Raw genomic sequence first — 18,010 nt, 5'->3', positions numbered from 1 at the left:
GAGTAGTCAGTGCCGACCATCTGGATTTACTCTCTGAGAGGCCAAGGCAGATCATTAAATTGTCATCTGAGTGGACAGCCCTGGACCCCAGAATCAGGGCATCAGGCAAGGAGGGGGCCTTCCCTGGTGGACCCCCGAAGTCAGCAACAGACAGCACATCTAGAATGTTGCTTCTTCACAGCTGGATCATTCAGCTGAATCCCGCCACACTGAGCACTCAAAACCACACTCTGTGCTGTCACTCGTGGATGAAAGAGCTGCCATCAGGAGGGACATAGCAGCAGAGATGCAGAGGACCTCTGGGTCGCATGTTTCTGTTATTTTTGCCTGTCTGTATCCCTGTCTGCAACCCAATTTCCTTGGGGAGGCCCCCTGTCCCTGTGTGGGTCCAAGGGTTGAGTGGGACCCAGGCCTGGGCACTCAGAAGGCCCATCTCCCCGCTGCTGTGATCAGCCTGGATGGGCAGGTCCCCTGAGCTTGCCAAAATCTCCAGCCAAGTCAAGAGATGGAGAAAGGAAGGTTCTAGGTGACTTTTTCTGAATGATCTGATCCAGCCGCTTCTGAAGCTGACACCTGCTGGTTGTTTCAAGTACAGGAACCAATAAATTCTTGTTTTTGCACAACGGGTTAGGCTGGAATTTCCTAACAAGGAGACCCTAACTACATCCCTTCCCCTCTTCATTCCTTCCTATTCCCCCAGGATCCCAGCCTGCCTGCATGTCTGTGTTAGCCTCCTAGGGCTGCTGTAGCAAATTACCACAGACCGGTGGCTTAAAACAGCAGGAATCTATTCTCTCACAGTTCTGGAAGCCAGAAGTGCAAAATCCAAGTGTCGGCAGGGCCACACTCCCTCTGAAGGCTCCAGGGAGAATCCTTCCTGCCTCTTCCTGGTGGCTCCAGGCGTTCCTTGGCTTGTGGCCGCATCACTCCAATCTCTGTGTCTGTCTTCACATCACCTTCTCCCCTGTGTGTGTCTCTGTGTTCTCTCCTCTTCTTATAGGAACATGATTTCAAATCCAGATCCTTCACTAATTATATCTGCAAAGACCCTATTTCCAAATAATGTCACATTCACAGCTTCCAGGTGAGCCTGAATTCTGAGGGGAAACAATTCAAACCACTACAATGCGCCATTCCTTCCTGTGCCCCCAGGAACCTGGTCCCACCGTCCCCAGCCTTTGTCTTCATGCCCCGAGGGCCCCGGCAGTCAAGTCGGTAAGGTCCAGGGTCACTGTGCCTCAAAAATCTGATCTTCTATTCCAAGGGCTCCTATAAACTACTTTAAAATTCCCAGAATTTATGGGAAAGAAGTGTACATAATACACTTTGGATGTGACACCTGCTGCTTTTTTGTTTCCCCTTTGAAGCGGGTCTTTAATACAGCAGAAAGAGTAACTGTTTATAGTAAAGAAAAGAAGCATTTGAAAAGGTCTGCCTTTTAGGGGTTTTGTTTTGTTTTGATTTTTAATTGTGGTAAAATACACATAAATTTTACCATTTTAACCAGTTTAACCAGTTTATGCAGTAGCATTAAGTCTATTCACACTGCTTTACAGCCATCACCACTATCCAAAACCGAAATTTTTTTTCAGCATCCCAAACCGAAATTCTATACCCATTAAACAATAACTTCCCATCCCCCAACCCCACCCAACCCCTGGCAACCACATTCTACCTTCTGTTTCTAAGAACTCCTCTAGGGGGCCTTATGTAAGTGGAACCATATCTCATTTGCCCTTTTGTGACTGGCTTATTTCACTTAGTATAATGTCCTCAAGGTTCATCCATGTTGTACCCTGTGTCAAAATGTCCTTTTTTAAGGCTGACATTCCATCGTATGGCGAGACCACATTTTGTTTAACCATTCATCCACTGATGGACACTTGGGTTGCTTCCACCTGCTGGCTGTTGTGAATAACGCTGCAGAGAACGTGGGTGTATAAAGATCTCTTTGAGATCCTGCTTTCTGTACTTCTGGGTATATACCCAGATGTGGGACTGCTGGATCATACAGTAATTCTATGTTTGCTTTTTTGAGAAACAACAAAACTATTTTCCACAGTGGTTGCACCATTTTACATTCCCACCAATAGTGCCCAAGGGTTCCAATTTCTCTACACCCTCGTCATCACTTATTTTCTGCTTTTTTCACAGTGGCCATCTTCACAGGTGTGAGGGGCACCCACTTCTTCTGTGTGCCTCGAGCTCCGGGGATGCCAGCATGGTGAGTCCTGCACCCCAAGCTCCAGGTCCACATAGGGCAGGCTGGACTGAGAACAAACTGGTCTCTGGGTGCCCTGAGGAGCTGGCAGTGACCTCTCACCAGGATCCAGGGAAGGCGGCATTTCACAGAACCCACAGGGAACTGAGTGTTTGGACATGCGGAGACATGAGAGGATGGTCCCCCTGGGCAGGGGCTTAAGTAACAGACAACCCCAGGAAGTCAGGGCTGCCCAATCGTGGAGCCAGGAGACCAGCGCCTGGGAGGAGGACATGATGATGGGGGCGGGGAACCACAGCCGCTCTTCACTGGCCGCTGCTGGGTGGCAGGTTCTGCGGAGCGCCCTTTATCTAGTCAGTCCTCACAACAACCCTGTAGCAGGTATTCCTATTTCTCTGTTTTGTAGACATAGGAACAGCATTCAGAGAATTAAACCGTGAATTCTCGCCAAGAGCCTGGATTCACATCCAGCTCTAACCTTCTAAAACCTGTGCTCTTGACTACCATGCCAGGCTGACCTCCGTGGGCAGGGAATTCTAGAACTTTTTTTTTAATATCTTACTAAAGGAAAGGTGACGCATCAGTTTCGAATCTTACAAAAGGAAAAAAAAAAAAACCCTACACATAGCAAATGTGCAATTTACAGAATTACTGGCAAAAGCAATCAAGGAGACCTTGAAAGACAAAGCTTCGACTGACTTCAGGGGTAACGGGAAGCTCACTGGAAGAGCTCTTAAGCCTTCTTCGGTGCAGAAGGGCCGACAGTTGTAAGCAGTGCTTGTTTCCACGGGAGGCTGTCGAGCACAGGAGGAGTCCGGATGCCGCGTGGCCCTGGCGGGTCCCCGGCCAGAACCACAGCAGGCTGGACAGTCCAGCCACCCATGCCCCTGCGCTTCCGGTGAAGCCCAGATTTCTGGAGGAAAAGGAGGCCCCATCTCCCCCAGGCAGAGCCCAAGAACTGCTGAATGAGCAGACAGAACATTTTTGGCAACCAAGTCTTTCCGGAACTGTGCAAACGTTGAGCAAAATGTCAGTTTTGTGTCAGTTTACGAGGATGAATAACACAACTTTCATCACTGGCGTTTTGTTCGCCTCCCCCAGCGCCCTCCGACCCGCGCTCCCGGGGGGCCTCGGGGACCCCCCTCCGTGCTCTGACTCTCTGCTTCTGCATCTCTAAAGACCGAGGGGGCGCTGGATTTCACTGAAGCCCACCCAGCTGGCTCTGAGGGGGTGAGGTCTACTCTGAGGGCTCAGAACGGAGGGACGGTTCCTTTCGTCTCGGAAGGAGGGACCAGAAGCGTGATGAAGAGGCGTGGCTCCAAATACACTTCCTCGTCCGCGGAGCAGGGACGCTGCCAGACGGCGCTTTCGGGCCAGGGGCTGCATTTCCCAGCAACCCTTGCGGAGGGGTGGGGCCTGTGGAATGCGAGCGGAAGTGACGTAGTCCCCCCTCAGGGAGGAAGTGGGTATCCCTGCTCTTCCATCCCTACCCTCGCTTCCCTAGAGGACTCTAAGGCCCAGGACAGGGGACAGCAAACTTTTTCTGTAAAGATAGCACATATTTTTGGCTGCCGGAACCATACCATTTCTGTCACAGCCACTGCAGGAAAGCCGCCAGAGGACGATGTGAATGAGTGGCTGTGACTGTGTGTCAATAAAACTTTATTCATAACAGCAGATGGTGGACAGGATTTGGTCCTCCTGCCCCAGAGAGCAGGGGTTGGTACTCGGCCCTCAACTCACCCACGTTCACTGTGTTCACCTGGAGACTCAGAGCGTCTGAATTGCTCACGGGTGAAGGATGTGGGCGTCACAGGGAGGATGAAACATCATTCATTTGTTCCTGTATCAAATCTCAGGGGCTGACTTCCGTGCTGGAGACATCTGACACACCCTCTCAGAGATGGCCAATAAGACAGTACTTGGGAAGTAAACAAAGCAAGCGTGAAGCCTGGCAGCTGATGCACAGGGAACAGGCAGGACAGTGATGCGGACAGTGCCTGGGGGGCGGGGGGGTCCAAGGTAGATGGGGTCGGGGTGGGCCTCTCTGGGAGAGACATTTGAGCTGAAGCCCAAAGGGTCGGAGAGGTCTGGGTGCAGACAGGGAGCATCCCTGGGGGGAGAGTGACGGCAGAGGCTGAGGCATGCTTCCTGGAGAAGGGCCAGCCCAGCAGGAAAGAGGCCTGAAGGGTGGGCAGGAGCCAGAGCGGGTCAGGCCTGACCGCGGGTTTAGGGAGGCCTTTAAACCATCACCAGGCCACTGCGTGGAGAAAGGCTTATACCAGTGGTTCTCAACTTGAGTGCGAATCAGAATCCCTGGAGGGCATGTAAACACAGAGCGCTGGCCTCACCCCCAGAGCCTCTGATTCAGCAGGTCTGGGGCAGCCCAGGAATCTACCTTTTGAGAGTATTTCCAGGTGATGCCGACGCTGCGGGTCCAGGGACCACTCTCTGAGGATCACTGGACTTCAGGAAAGCTCGCGGTCACCAGCGAGGCCTTCCCCACCACCAATCTAGACTGTACCCCCACCACTCCATCACATCACCTGTCACGTTTCATTCACAGCACACATCACTCTCCGAATGCGCTGTGTCTCCGGTTCACTTGTTTCCCTCCTCACCTTCCTTCACTTCCTTCACGTAAACCCCTGAGAGCAGAGAGCTCATCTGTCCTGTTAACAGCAGTGTTTCCAACGGTAAGAAAGTGCACCGCATACCGCAGGCGCTCAGTGGGTATTTCTTGACAAGAAATGAACTGAAGGAGGGTGAGAGCATAAGCTGATTGGTAGGGGGTATTTCTCACGTACCTGCATCCTGTGAGCAGAGGCACGGACTGCTTTTTCGTTGCAGGCCATCTGTCAAGGATGTTTGTACAGCCAACGGCCTTGGAGGAGGGGGAGGGGGAGAGGAGGAGGGGGGAGGGGAGGGGGAGGAGGGGGGGAGGGGGAGGGGAGGAGGGGGAGGGGGGAGGGGGAGGAGGTGTCTCCCTGCAGAGGGAAGGGTGGCTTGGTTATTGTCCAGTAAAATAACGTCACCCCTGGGGCACAGGCTGGGTGTGTTTCTTTACTGCCGATTATAAAACATGCACGTTCCCTGAGCACAGGGCCCCCAGCTGTGGTGCAGACCCACCGCATGGCAGCACCCCCCTGAGCCCTCCGTGTCGCCCCTGTGGGACCCACAAAGAACCAGTGCCAACACTAAGCTTGTACTAACTGTGTCTTATATTTTCAGGATTCTGATGCTTTGACATCTGGGGCCTTGCTGACCCCGGAGGGACTGTGCCCTCCCAGGCAGAACCAGTTCCTACATGTGGTGACTGTCCTGTGAGTGTGGTTTTCAAATACAAACCAAGCAATCCAGAATCCACACCCTGACCGCCTCTTTTATGGGGCCCTCGTGCACCAGGCCACTGTCCCCTGCCCTAATCACCCAGGGCCAGGTACCAGACCACTAGGGTCACCCCTACACCCAGAGCCCATGGAAGTTATTCAACCCAGCGAATCCCAAGCTGCTACCCTGCCTCACTCGTTCCTTCCTGTGGAGCAAAGCCTTCTGCCCATGTTCCCCTCACTCCCTCTGCCCCGATCAACCCTGGTGCCTCCCCATGTGGCCCCCAAGGTGTGGTGTGTGCCCCCTCCTCTTGGGAACTGTGAGTAACAAACTGTCTTTTCAGTGGCCGTGGTTTCCCAATCTGTGGGCCTTGCTCTGTCTCAGATATTCTATTAATACACTATATTTTACAATCTTGTGCTCCTTGCTATGCTATGAGTAATAAAGCCCTCTGTCCCCGACCCAGGAATCTTGTGTCATCTGGCATCTGTCATCTGGCAGCCTCCATGAAACTGACAGGCTGCCTTGTGAGCCTGGAAGTAGGCAAAATCTCAGGCCCTTCACAGTCCTGACAAGACCCAGGCCTGCATTTCGTGCGATGGGTTTCCTAAGAGCTGTGGTGTTGGAAGGAAGAACTAGAAGATCTGGAGGCAAAGGAAACGGCTTCTCCAGCTCCTCCAGAAGGTGGAGGGAGGTTTGAGGCCAGAGGGGATTTGCCAGTCCCAGCTATGAAGTTCCAGAGCAAGTCCTCTGAGGCTCTAATCCCCCAGGGGGCTTGTGACAATGCAGCTCTGGTCCCAGAGGTCTGGGCAAGGGCGTGAGATTCTGCAAGCTCCCAGGGATGCCAATGCTGGGAGCACACTTGGAGGCAGGGCCGTATGGACACACCCAACACGAAGACCGCGTTTACAGGTGCGCCTGGAGGATTCAGCGCGGAGGACTTTCTCAGGCCCACCGCCTGCACCACCGTCCCACGTTGAGTCCTGCTGTCCCCCAGCCCACCCCGGCACACACAGCCTCAATTCCAACGTGTGGATTAATTCAGCAACCACAGTGGGGCGCTGGAGGCTGCGGCTCCCTGAGGATCTTAGGAACTTTCTGGAACAGAAGAGGGGGTTCTCAGCATGGCCCTGACCTCCATCCTCTCCTAACATCCCCAGGAGGATTCGCCTCAGGCAACCTCCAACCTCTCAGAAATCCGGCTGCTGTGTCACCCTGCACATAGATGGGGTCCAAGAAATGTTTTTTGAATTAATGAAAACAAACCTATCAATCTGTGTTTGTGTAGCTCCTGGGAACAATTGAAAGAAAAGAAAACTTCCGGCAGAAATAACCACATTTGTTTATGGCCTATTTATTCATCGATCTGCTCTTCAGGAAGCTAGAAATTTCCTATTTTTAGCACCTCCCAGGCACAAGCGTGGATTTTTCTTTTTCCCTAGAGCTCTCTTAAAAAGTTGACAGCTCTCAGCTTGTCAACTGCAGAGTCATGTCCTGCATTCAACAGGGGGAAACAGTGGGGCAGCAGCTCAGGATGAGGTCCACCCAGCCCCCAGGAAATAGTCACAAGGCATCTGAAAATTGTAAACCACTGTAGAATTTAAAGAAGCTTTCATTCAATAAAAAAAAAAAAATTTTAAACATTCACAAGGCAAGAAAGGCGGACAGAAGTGGCCGGGAAGTGTCACAGGGCTGTCCCCAAAGCAGCCTTCCAGCAAAAAGTGCCAGCTTCTCCGGCCTTTGTGGACTCTCTGCTCTCTGAAGCTTCCAGGGAGTCAAGTATGAAGGGCCCTCCTCTGCCCCGCCCGTTCTCTTTCCACTTCCAGAGAGAAGGTGTTAATTCTGGAGCCTCCTCCCTGCATTTGCATCTCGGCCAAGCACACTGGACCAAATGGCTGTTTATAAGCCACTCACTGAAAAATTTGGGGCGTGTGAGCCGCGATGAACCCTCATTCTTTTTCTAATACTTTTTTAATTCCTTTTTTTTTTAAAAAAAAACTTTTCTCCTGTTTATTTTCTTCTATTCATTTATTTTTTTGGCCACGCCGTGCAGCATGCGGGATCTTAGTTCCCCGACCAATGCCCCCTGCATTGGGAGCGTGGAGTCTTAACCACTGGACCACCAGGGAAGTCCCTGAACCCCCATTCTAAGCCTGTAAAAATATTTGAAAGAGGATAGTCATTGCAACGGGCGTGCTGGGCTCCAGAGTTGTCTAACGCTGACCACGCCAAGGACTTGGGCAAGTCTTTGAACTCTGTGGGTCTCCGTTTCTCTGTGATGACGTGGGAATAACAATTATAGCTCCCTCACCCCCACGCAGTTATACTCCTGGAACTTGGAAGAGCTACTGCACAGTCCAAGTGACTAATGCATAGCTTAATCATTCGTGATATCTTTCTAAAATACCCAAACCGGTTACCATAATTACAGCAGCCGCCTCAAAAATGGGACCAGTGGGATAATCATAATAATAACAGTAATAGTACAGCGCTGGAACATAGGAGATTTCCAAGGCATTAATCTTCTTAATGCCTCTGCGAGGACGGCAGGCGGCTAATATATGAAAACATCGTCATTGTATCATCACACATCTTTCCAATGCACTGCGTATTCTTTCCAAAATTGACAGTCATTTTACCATCTTTCCTCACTCCTGCGAGAAGGGGAAAAACTATTCTTATTTTCTCCAACTAATACTTTTTTTAGACATGAGAATCCAGCAATATTGGGGTAAGGAACTGTAGTGAATTGAATAATGTCCCCTCCCAAAATGCATGTCCAGCCAGAACCTCTGAATGTGACCTTATTTGGAAATAGGGTCTGTGCAGAGATGGTTAGTTAAGATGAGGTCATCCTTGAGTAGAGTGACCAATGACTGCTGTCCTAATGAGAACAGAAGGAGACACACTAATACACACAGAGGAGAAGGCCATGTGCAGAGGGAGGCAGAGGCTGTGATGCAGCCGCAAAGCCAGTGAACCCTAAGGACTGCCCGCAGCCACCAGACCCTGGAAGAGACAAAGAAAGATTCCTCCCTAGAGTCTTGGGAGCACAGCCCTGCAAATACCTTGATTAGAACTTCCTGCCTCCAGAACTGTGAGAAAACACATTTTGTTTGTATTTGTACATTTGCTTGTATTTGTTTTAAGCCCTCCAGACTGTGGTACTGTGTTACGTCAGCCCTAGGAAACTAACAAGGAAGGGGGACCAGGACCTGGGAGCCAGAAAGCCCAGAAGGGAGCTCATGGAGGCTTCGAGAATGCTCTGGGGCTGCCACTCAGGCACCTGGAGGAGGCTCAGGGCCCCTCTGGTCCCCGCTGATCCATCTAGGAAACAAATGCTATGGGGACCAAGAAAATGCAGCCACAAAGCCAGCTTGATGCCAATCCTCTCTGCCGGCCCATCCCGACCGGCCAGCCCTTCCTCTCGCACACACACCTCTGCTTGTACCAGTGGGAGGAGGAGCTTCATCTGACCAATCAGCGAAAGGCCCGTGTGTTCTCCAGCGCTCACTTCGGACCACCGCCTCCTTCAGCTGTGCCTTCTTCCCACAGGAGATGATCGAGACGATTAGGCATGTGTCCCTTCCGCCCATTCTTCTGCATGTATGCTCTCCCTTTCCTCTCATTCCAACAAGACTGATCAAAAGAACTGTTCACCATTGTTTTCAGATCCTGTGAGTGCCTTGATTGCCAGTCCGAGCCCTTCCTGCCGTGCCGTGATCAGGTCTCCACACCGGTCCTCATTGGCTGTACATCCTCCTCCGCCTTATCTAGGGACTCTTCGCTTTCTTCAGCTATAAAGTGTGAAAGACGGTAATGGGTCCTTCCTCACTGCTGCCTTGAAGGCAGCAAGTTCCTGGAACAGGGAACAGGGCACGGAAAGCCCTTTGCACAGTGCCTGGTGCTGCCAGCACTCGGGAAATGCTTCACATCGTTAAGATTCAGTAGGTCAAGATCAATTGCACAGGCCAGTGGGGGGCAAAACAGGGCCTGAGCTAAGAATCGTTGTTACATTTATAAACAGCTGAAAGCAAATTAGAGAAGAAGAATATTTCGTGACATGTGAAAATTACATGAAATTCAACAGTGTCCGTAGGTGAAGTCTTATTGGAACACGGCCATGCTGATTTGTCTCTGCATGTCTGTGGCAGCCTTCACTCGTCAGCAGCAGACTTGAGTAGTTGTGACAGAGACTGCGTGACTGGCAGGGCTTAAAATATTTACTAGCTGATGCTTTACAGAAGAAGTTTGCTGGTCCCTGGCGTGGACTCTGGAGCCAAATTATCTAACTTTAAATCCTAGTTCCACTGTTTCCTAGCTGTGTGATTTGGGGCAAGTTATTTCTCCTCTCTCTGCTCTCATTTCCACATCTCTAAGATGGGCAACAAGTTCTTATTTCAAAATATTATTGTGAGGATTAGATGAATTATCACTCTAAGGTCTTAGAACAGTGCCTGGCACAGAGAGGTGCTATAGAAGGGTTAAGTTACTTTCAGGTCTCCATTTTAATCCTCCCTCTCCCTAAATCCTATACCATCCTACACCAGAGTAAAATGAATAAAAATTCCCAAGCCTTCGTTTTACTTGACACAGGGGGGTTCTTTAAACTCATCGTTTTCTTCCCTTTTCTTCATTTCCTTCACTTTTCATTATTGCTCCATATGCAGACAGATCCAGGAAACCTTAGCTCAGACTTCTCAATACCAGCTGGGTTCTAATTTGTTACATTGGAGGAAAAAAATCAGTATTCCCCAGCAGATGCACAGGAATGTTTTGTTAGGCACACCTGCCACTTCCTTACTCTTCAGTAATAAAGGACATTCTTGCAAGCTCTACAAATCTTGACTTTATTAGCAACACAGAATGATGAGGCATGGATTTCCCGTGTGGACAGGATGTTTTCCCTCTTTCACTGTCAGTGGTTGGGTGACACGTGGAGGAGTCTGGAACAGCTGGAACAGAGGAGGTGGGCATTGATGGTCATCCCCCATCTTCCATGTAATCGGGTTGTGGCTGGACCCACGGCCGCTCCATTGGAAGCTCCATTTCCCAACCTCCTGTGCAGGTCCGCATGGTCATGTGACCAAGTGCGCCCCACTGGGATGCAGATGGAGGTGACAGCACACTTCTGAGTCTGCTCCTCCACGCTCTCCACCATCCCGAGAACTGCACGCACGCAGATGAGGATGGTTCCCTAAGTGATGATGAAGCAACGAGATGGACAGAAGCCAGGTCCCTGAGTGATCACGTGGGGCAGAGCAGCCCTACCACCTTGGACGCCTCATGGAAGGACTTATTTGAGAGAGAATAAATGTCTGTGTTCTTTAAGTCACTTTGTCACAGCAGCTTAGCTTTTACCCTAACACAAAGGCCCTGCAGCCCACTACCTTCAGGCTACAGAGACAGAGGAGGAAACTGAGTGATTGGATGATCCCCCCACCTTCTCCAGCCCCACACTTAGCTGCAGAACCAGGTCTGGAACCAATCTCTTAATCTGCAGCCCTGTGCTCTGTCCACTTAACACGGGCATTATGTTTGCTCTTCGGAGACAGGACCATGTCACCTCAGGCCTCGGAATGAAGCCACCCAGTTGTTGGCACATGGTGCCCACGTGCTGCTGGGGAACGGTGCGTCAGTCTGGGTCCAATCAAGAGAGAGAAACGACAGGGTCAGTCAGTGTAAGAATCTACAAACTACAGGTAAAGTGCAATATAAGAATCAGGCACTATGACAGGGGTGGGTATGAGGAACTGGCTGGAAAGAAGTAAAGAGAACTCTAAAGAATATATGAATAGCAAGTGTAAGGAGCGTTCATGACCCCCAGGACTGGGATGGGGCCCTCAAGGAAAAGCGTTCCCCTTCCCACCGCCAGGGCTGAGATCCAGGTCTCGTCGGCTGTGGCTGATGGAATGGCAGAAAAGTGACTGTGGTTCTGTGCTGGAAGAACCTGCCAGACACAAGCCCTCTGGGGAATCGGGGAAAGCTGTTCATGGGAGACATCTCCCTGCTCTGAAACCACCCGAGGGGCTTTGGGGGAAGCTGCTGGCCACGCAGAGGCTGATGAGAGGCAACTGCCATGGACATTTAGAGCACATTTATGAATAAGCAATGATTATCTGTTGCTCATCTTTTTTCTATTTTCTTTAGAGACTTTTAGTTTAGTTTTGTTTTTTTTTTTTAATTTACCTATCTATCTTTCGCTGCGCTGGGTCCCCATTGCTGCACGCGGGCTCCCTCTAGTGGCGTCGAGCGGGGGCACTCCCCGTTGCGGTGCGCGGGCCCCTCATTGCGGTGCACGGGCCCCTCATTGCGGTGGCCCGCCGCCATGGAGCACACGCTCTACGTGCACAGGCCTCAGTAGTTGTGGCACACGGGCTCAGCAGTTGTGGCTCGTGGGCTCTAGAGTGTAGGCTCATTAGTTGTGGTGCACGGGCCCAGTTGCTCCACGGCACGTGGGATCTTCCCGGACCAGGGTCCGAACCCGTGTCCCCTGCATTGGCAGGCGGACTCCCAACCACTGGGCCACCAGGGAAGCCCTCAATTTTTTTTTTTTAACGAATGTGTGATTCATCTAAAAATACAGCTTAAAAATATACATCCAGTTTTAATATGGGATCATTTTAAAAACCCACAAAATCAAGGCTCAGCAGCGTTCATTCATTTACAATTCGGGAGGAACTTTGGTCAGAAACCGCGTTCGTTTTCTATTGCGCATCACCCATGGTCGCAAAGTTAGTGGCTTCAAACGGTCCACGTTCATTATTGTGCTGGTTTCAAGGGTTGGGAGTCCCAGCACAGGCTGGCTGAGTCTCTGCTCACCTGGCAGAGACACCTCGTCGAGGTGTGGGCTGAGGCCGCTGTCTCGTCTGATGCGCGGGGCTCATTTTGGGGCTCACTTCCAAACCGTCAGGGTCATTGACAGAATTCAGTTCCTTGCGGTCATGGGGCTGAGGTCCCCAGTTCTTTACTGGCTGTCAGCAGGAGGTTGCTCTCAACTCCCAGAGACCACCCTCAGGTCCTGAACACCAGGCCCTCTCGTAATGACAACTAACATCTGAAAGCCAGCAGGGGAATCTCTCTCTAGTCAGCTACCTCTGAGTCTTATATAATGTAACAGAACCAAGGGAATAACTATCCGATTGTATTCACAGGTCTACCCACACTCAAGGACATGAGACTATACAGAGATTATAGATTATACGGCGAGTACATACGGGGGTGGGTGTGGGAATCTTGGAAGCTGTCTCAGAATTCTGCCTGCCATGGAGACTCATAGAAAGTCTGAGAAAATCAGAAAATTATCTAGAGCAAAACTAGCTTCTCTGCATTCTAGAAATCTCTCTGATCTTCTAAATGAGCCAAGATTCTCTCACTACTCTTCAACTTCCCCTATCCTCAACCCCTCCCCACCTCTGGAATCCTTAAAGGGCTTTCTTCAGCAGAAAAAAAGGGATCTACTGACCGCTTTCTTCAGGGGTCAGTAGAAAACCAAATCCAGATCTCGCTTTGGACCATCCCAGAGCTCTGCTCCATTTCTGACACCCCCTCTGGACACAGCTGGCAAGAAAAGAGGTCATGGGGCGTATTAGCTTCCCAAGGCTGTTGTATCAAATAACCATACCCTGGGGGGCTCAAAACAACAATAATTTATTCTCTCACAGTTCTGGAAGCTGGAGGTCTAAAATCAAAGTGCTGGCAGGACCGTGCTCCCACTAAAGCCTCTGGGGGAGTTCCTTCCTCACCTCTCCCAGCTCCTGGTGGCCCCAGGCATTCTTGGCTTGTGGCTGCATCACTCCAGTCTCTGCCTCCACCTTCACAGGTCTTTCCTGTGTCTCAAATCTCCCTCTGTCTTTCTCTTATAAAAACCCCAGTCATTGGATTTAGGGCCCACCCTAAACCAGGGATGATCTCATCTCAAGATTCTTAGCTACATGTGCAAAGGCCCTTTTGCCAAACAAGGCCACATTCACACCTTCCAGGGTTAAGACATGGACATATCTTTTTGGAGGGCCACTATTCAACCAATTGCATGGGGAAACTGATTTAGAAGTCCGGTTATGTCAATTGCAAGTACCAGATATTCCCCCTGGTCTTGCTGGAGCGTGGCAGGTGCCTTGATTGGTGAGTTTAATGGAATTAAGAGCCTAGCCGAGGTGGTGTGCCCCTGGAGAGGCATAGGGCCAGGATCCTAACCGCTTGGGACGCTGCCGCTCTGCCTGTCCTCTGCACCCCAGCCCGCAGTGCAGAGAGGCTCCTCCACACTGGGGCCCCAGCAGAGGGAAGGCAGGAAAGCACCAGCGTCCTCTGCAGCCTCACATGAGATGTCCAGCCTCTCTCCTCCTCAGCCGTCACACCCATAGGATGAGGTTAATAACGGTAACACCCACTTTATGGGCGTGTTGTTATGAAGAGTAAATGAGTCAGTGTAGGTAGAGTAGGCAGAATTCTAATCGGCTCCAAAATTCGCACTATGCTGGTGAACCTGCCCTGCAGAGCCCCCTCTCCTGGAGGGCCCGGCGTGTACCAGGTTAAACTAGCTGAAACTGCCATTCGGGGATGAAAAATGGAGCCTATCATCTGTAACTTGCAGGTTTCAATGCAATATAAGTATCATGTAACTGTTAGCTACTATTACCACCTACAGCTCTAGACCCACCTGCTGATGACTCTGCAACCACAGGAAAGGAAAGGGACCTCTCCTGCCCAGCTCCAGGATGAAAAGCTCATGGGAGGCTCTGATTGGCTGAGCTTGGGTCATGTGCCAACTCCTTCCACGAATCACCGTGGCCTTGGTGGGGTGTTATGATTGGTCTAGCATAGGTCACAGGCATGCCCCTATTGGCTGCATCCCAAGCCCCAAAACATCAATTCTTGTTAATGATTGGTGGATGGATGGATTGAATATATAATAAACACACAGGATAAAAACCAAACAGTAGGTAAAGTTACACCATGGAAAGTAGGCCACTTCTTCTCAGAAGTTTCTACCAATGCCTTTTGTGTGTGTTAACATTCCAAAATTAATTCATGCATATCTATAAGCAAGCATATGAATGCATAGAGATATAGATACAAATCTCTCACATCTGTTTTTCACACGAATGATTGTGTGCTGGATGTTTTCCACTTCTTTGACCTTGAGAATTCCTCTCCTCACTTTGCCCTTTTCCGGAGCCAGAGACACTGATTTCTGTGGCCTGGGGCCTTCCTTGCCCCTGCTTCTGGTTGTGCTTGGCCAACTTAAGGCCCTGGCAGAAGATCAGAGGGTGGGAGGCAAATAGAGAAGGGGATATTTATTCCCCCAGCTGCCACCCTGTGGGGTCCCAAGGCATGGCTACCCCTCTACTAAATCCACAGCTCCTGCCATCTCTCTGTGCCCCAGAGGCAAGCTGCCCCTCTACCACATAAAGCCGCCACCATGGCTGGCCCAGGGCCCTGCACCCTCCCCTGTGGGTTCCCCTAAACCCTCCCCGCACTGGTAAACAGTCTTCTGTGAAGCCTTCCTCTCCAACCCTCTTTGTGTATCCCTATCAGATGGCGTGCTCTACACACTTTTCCAATAGAAAATCAAGAAACGAATTCTCCCCCCCTTACTGTCCCCTCCCCAAGAGCCACATTCCCCTTCACCTTTTGTTTAGAGTAGGGGCTCCCCAGACTCTGAAGTCAGACTGCCAGGGTTTAGTCACAGCTCTGCCACTTTCTACCTGAGTCACTCTGGGCAAGGTACTGTCCTCACCTGTGAAACACGGGCAATGGTAAGTACCCACTTCCTGCAGTTGGTGTGAGAATTCACTGAGCTGTGAAAAAAACCGTTAGCACAGGGTCCAGCACTTATTAGGTGCTGGTTAAATGCTTTCTCATCTAAGCCAGGTTTTACCCCAACCCAAATGTCCCTGAGGCCCCACTGGACAGCCTTTGCCAGGGTTCTTCATGTCCTGTCTGGCCATCCTGGTCACGTTGATTCAAACTCGGGCTGGGTTTGGGATGGTAACTGAGTGGAACGTGTGCCCAGAGGGGAGACATTCTCCATCCCGGGTCAGTGCCTCCATCTCCACGCAGGAAAGTGAGGGACCCCTGCCCCATCTCAATGGGCTTACATACCAGCCGTCCACGAGGCTTCTGGAAGGACCCAGACATGCTGGGGAAAACTTTTCAGTTTACTTTTCCTGTTGAGTCTTCTGACCTCATGGAAAGCCAGCACCAGGGAAATGGGGCAGATATTAGAAATGCTGGTTGATGTGGGAAAAGTCGAGAGAGACAGAAGTGTGAGGTTAGGTGGGTGGGCCTGAGAGAGGGGGGCAGGGGGAGGACCTGGGATGACCCTGGCCTCTTAGTTCTAGGGTTCAGTCCCCTAGAAAAGGGGTTAATTATATTTTTGCAGCCCACCTCATGGGCTTCATAACCAAGGAGAATGAATTCTGCAAAGTGACATAATGGAGTTGGGATTTTCCTTAGGGAGTGTCTGAACAGCTTTCATTCCAGACGCTGAGGCACAGAGCCTCAGGTAACCAGGGTTTCAAGGACCTTTGAAAACGTTTAAGTCTTGAAAAAAGTTAGAGGCTGCAAATTATGGAAATAGAAAAATCAAACTCAACAAATGATTAATTTATATATTCACTCTTCATTAATTGTTAAATTGAGTATACATCAAATTCTCGCTACATTTGAAAACCATTTGTAAAGCTAGATTTTCTCACGTTACAAGAATTCACAAGTATGTCAGTGACTGCCAGGAAATAAACAGCTAATCGTAAGTTAAATGAGTGATTTGTAGTTAAATCTTTTTTTTTGGCCACGCTGCACAGCTTGCAGAATCTCAGTTCTGAGACCAGGGATTGAACCCAGGCCATGGCAGTGAAAGCCCAGAGTCCTAACCACTAGGCCACCAGGGAGCTCCTGAAGCTAAATCATTTTAAGAACAAAATCACTGGTCCTGCCCAACGGCCTGGGAACTCCATCCTGCCAGGTGACCGCCTATTTCCAGAATCTTCTCTACTTCCACCTTTTCTCTTTCTTATACATCATGAATACCACCCGAAAGAAAATCAAACCAAACCAAACCCAGTTTCTTTAAAGGTGAAAAATACAGAAGCCGGCAAATAGGTTGAAAACCAAGTAGTTCGCCAGTTGCACTACAGGGACATGCGTTTCAATGGGACAGACAGTTTGGAAGTCCTAAGGCCAGAGTCACCTTTGGCTGATTTGAATCTGAGGCTTTTCCAATCCTGTTTTCCCCCAAGCCACTCCCTTGAAATCAAGGGAGAGCAGGTTTTTTGCAAACCCACAGCTCACAAATGCCAGGGATTGTTGTTTTTTTCTGAATGCTGCGGCTCCATCATTGTCAAAGTCTCTTTTCTAAGTGACTTTAATTGGAAACATCTTCTCTGTCTCTCGAGGGGCTGAATCCAGACGGGGCCATCTGCCTCCTTATCCCTCAGCCCCTCACAGTCTGTGCCCTCCTGGACCGCAGCCCAGGCTCCTTCTCTGTCTAGAGCTCCTTAGTTCAAAAATTCCAGTGGCTTGAAGAGTTTATTTTATCCAACACGTAACGTTACTTGCAACAAAGCTTGTAGTTATTAATTAAACCATCTGAGTGAGCCCTCCAAAGACAATCTGATTGAAAGCTAAACTTCCTACAGCTATTTTAAAAAAGAAATAACTGCAGGGCATGAAGGAGAACAACGATGATTCAGCTGTGTCATAGTTAAGAGTCCACATCAGCCCGAGGACAGGAAATGAGCTGAGGCGGGCTGTCTGGACGCCAGGAAGCTGGGCGCCGAGGAGCAGACCATCCCGAGTGGAAGCCCAGCAGCACGTGGCTGGATTAGGTGCTGGAACATGATACTTGAGGCTCTCGGCAAAAATGGGACAGAAAAGTGGCTTCCCCTTATGCTTTGTTAATTGCAAAGTTAGTTCACCCTCCACCTTGATGGGGCCCAGCCTTTCTGGGCACTTGGGACCCCAGCGGCAGCAGGCAACCGAGGGGCCCAGCCTCTGAGGGGCTGGAGCCGAGCTGAGAGTGACCCAGAGTAAGACCCTACAGCCTGATGGTGGAGGGACAGGGGCACAGCACCATCGTCCGGTTGTGGGATCGGCTTCAGTATCCTTTGCTGGGACATCCTATGGACCATCATTAGAGGGATATCCACCTTCAACTCTGCTGATCCAGAGTCAACTCTAAAGAACATTCTGGAAACCCAGCTTGGGTCTGGCTATTGAGATGTGCCTTTATCCTCAGAAACAGAACTTGCATTTTGGTCTCAAAACTCCCCTCCCGGCACCCCCTTTCCCCCTCCCCCTGCCCCCAGCAGATGACCTATGTGTTCAGGTGGCGTCAACGAGACAAAGGCAAGTTCATATTTCTGGGTCAAGTTCTTTTTGTTTGAACTTTAGGGCCCTGACAGAGCCTTAACTCTGACCAAAACGATTTCGGGGACTGAAAATTTTTTGAGGGAA

This window comes from Balaenoptera ricei, chromosome 3, assembly GCF_028023285.1.
Source record: "Balaenoptera ricei isolate mBalRic1 chromosome 3, mBalRic1.hap2, whole genome shotgun sequence".
NCBI classification, from domain to species: Eukaryota; Metazoa; Chordata; class Mammalia; order Artiodactyla; family Balaenopteridae; genus Balaenoptera; species Balaenoptera ricei.
Note: the sequence above shows the minus strand (reverse complement) of the source record.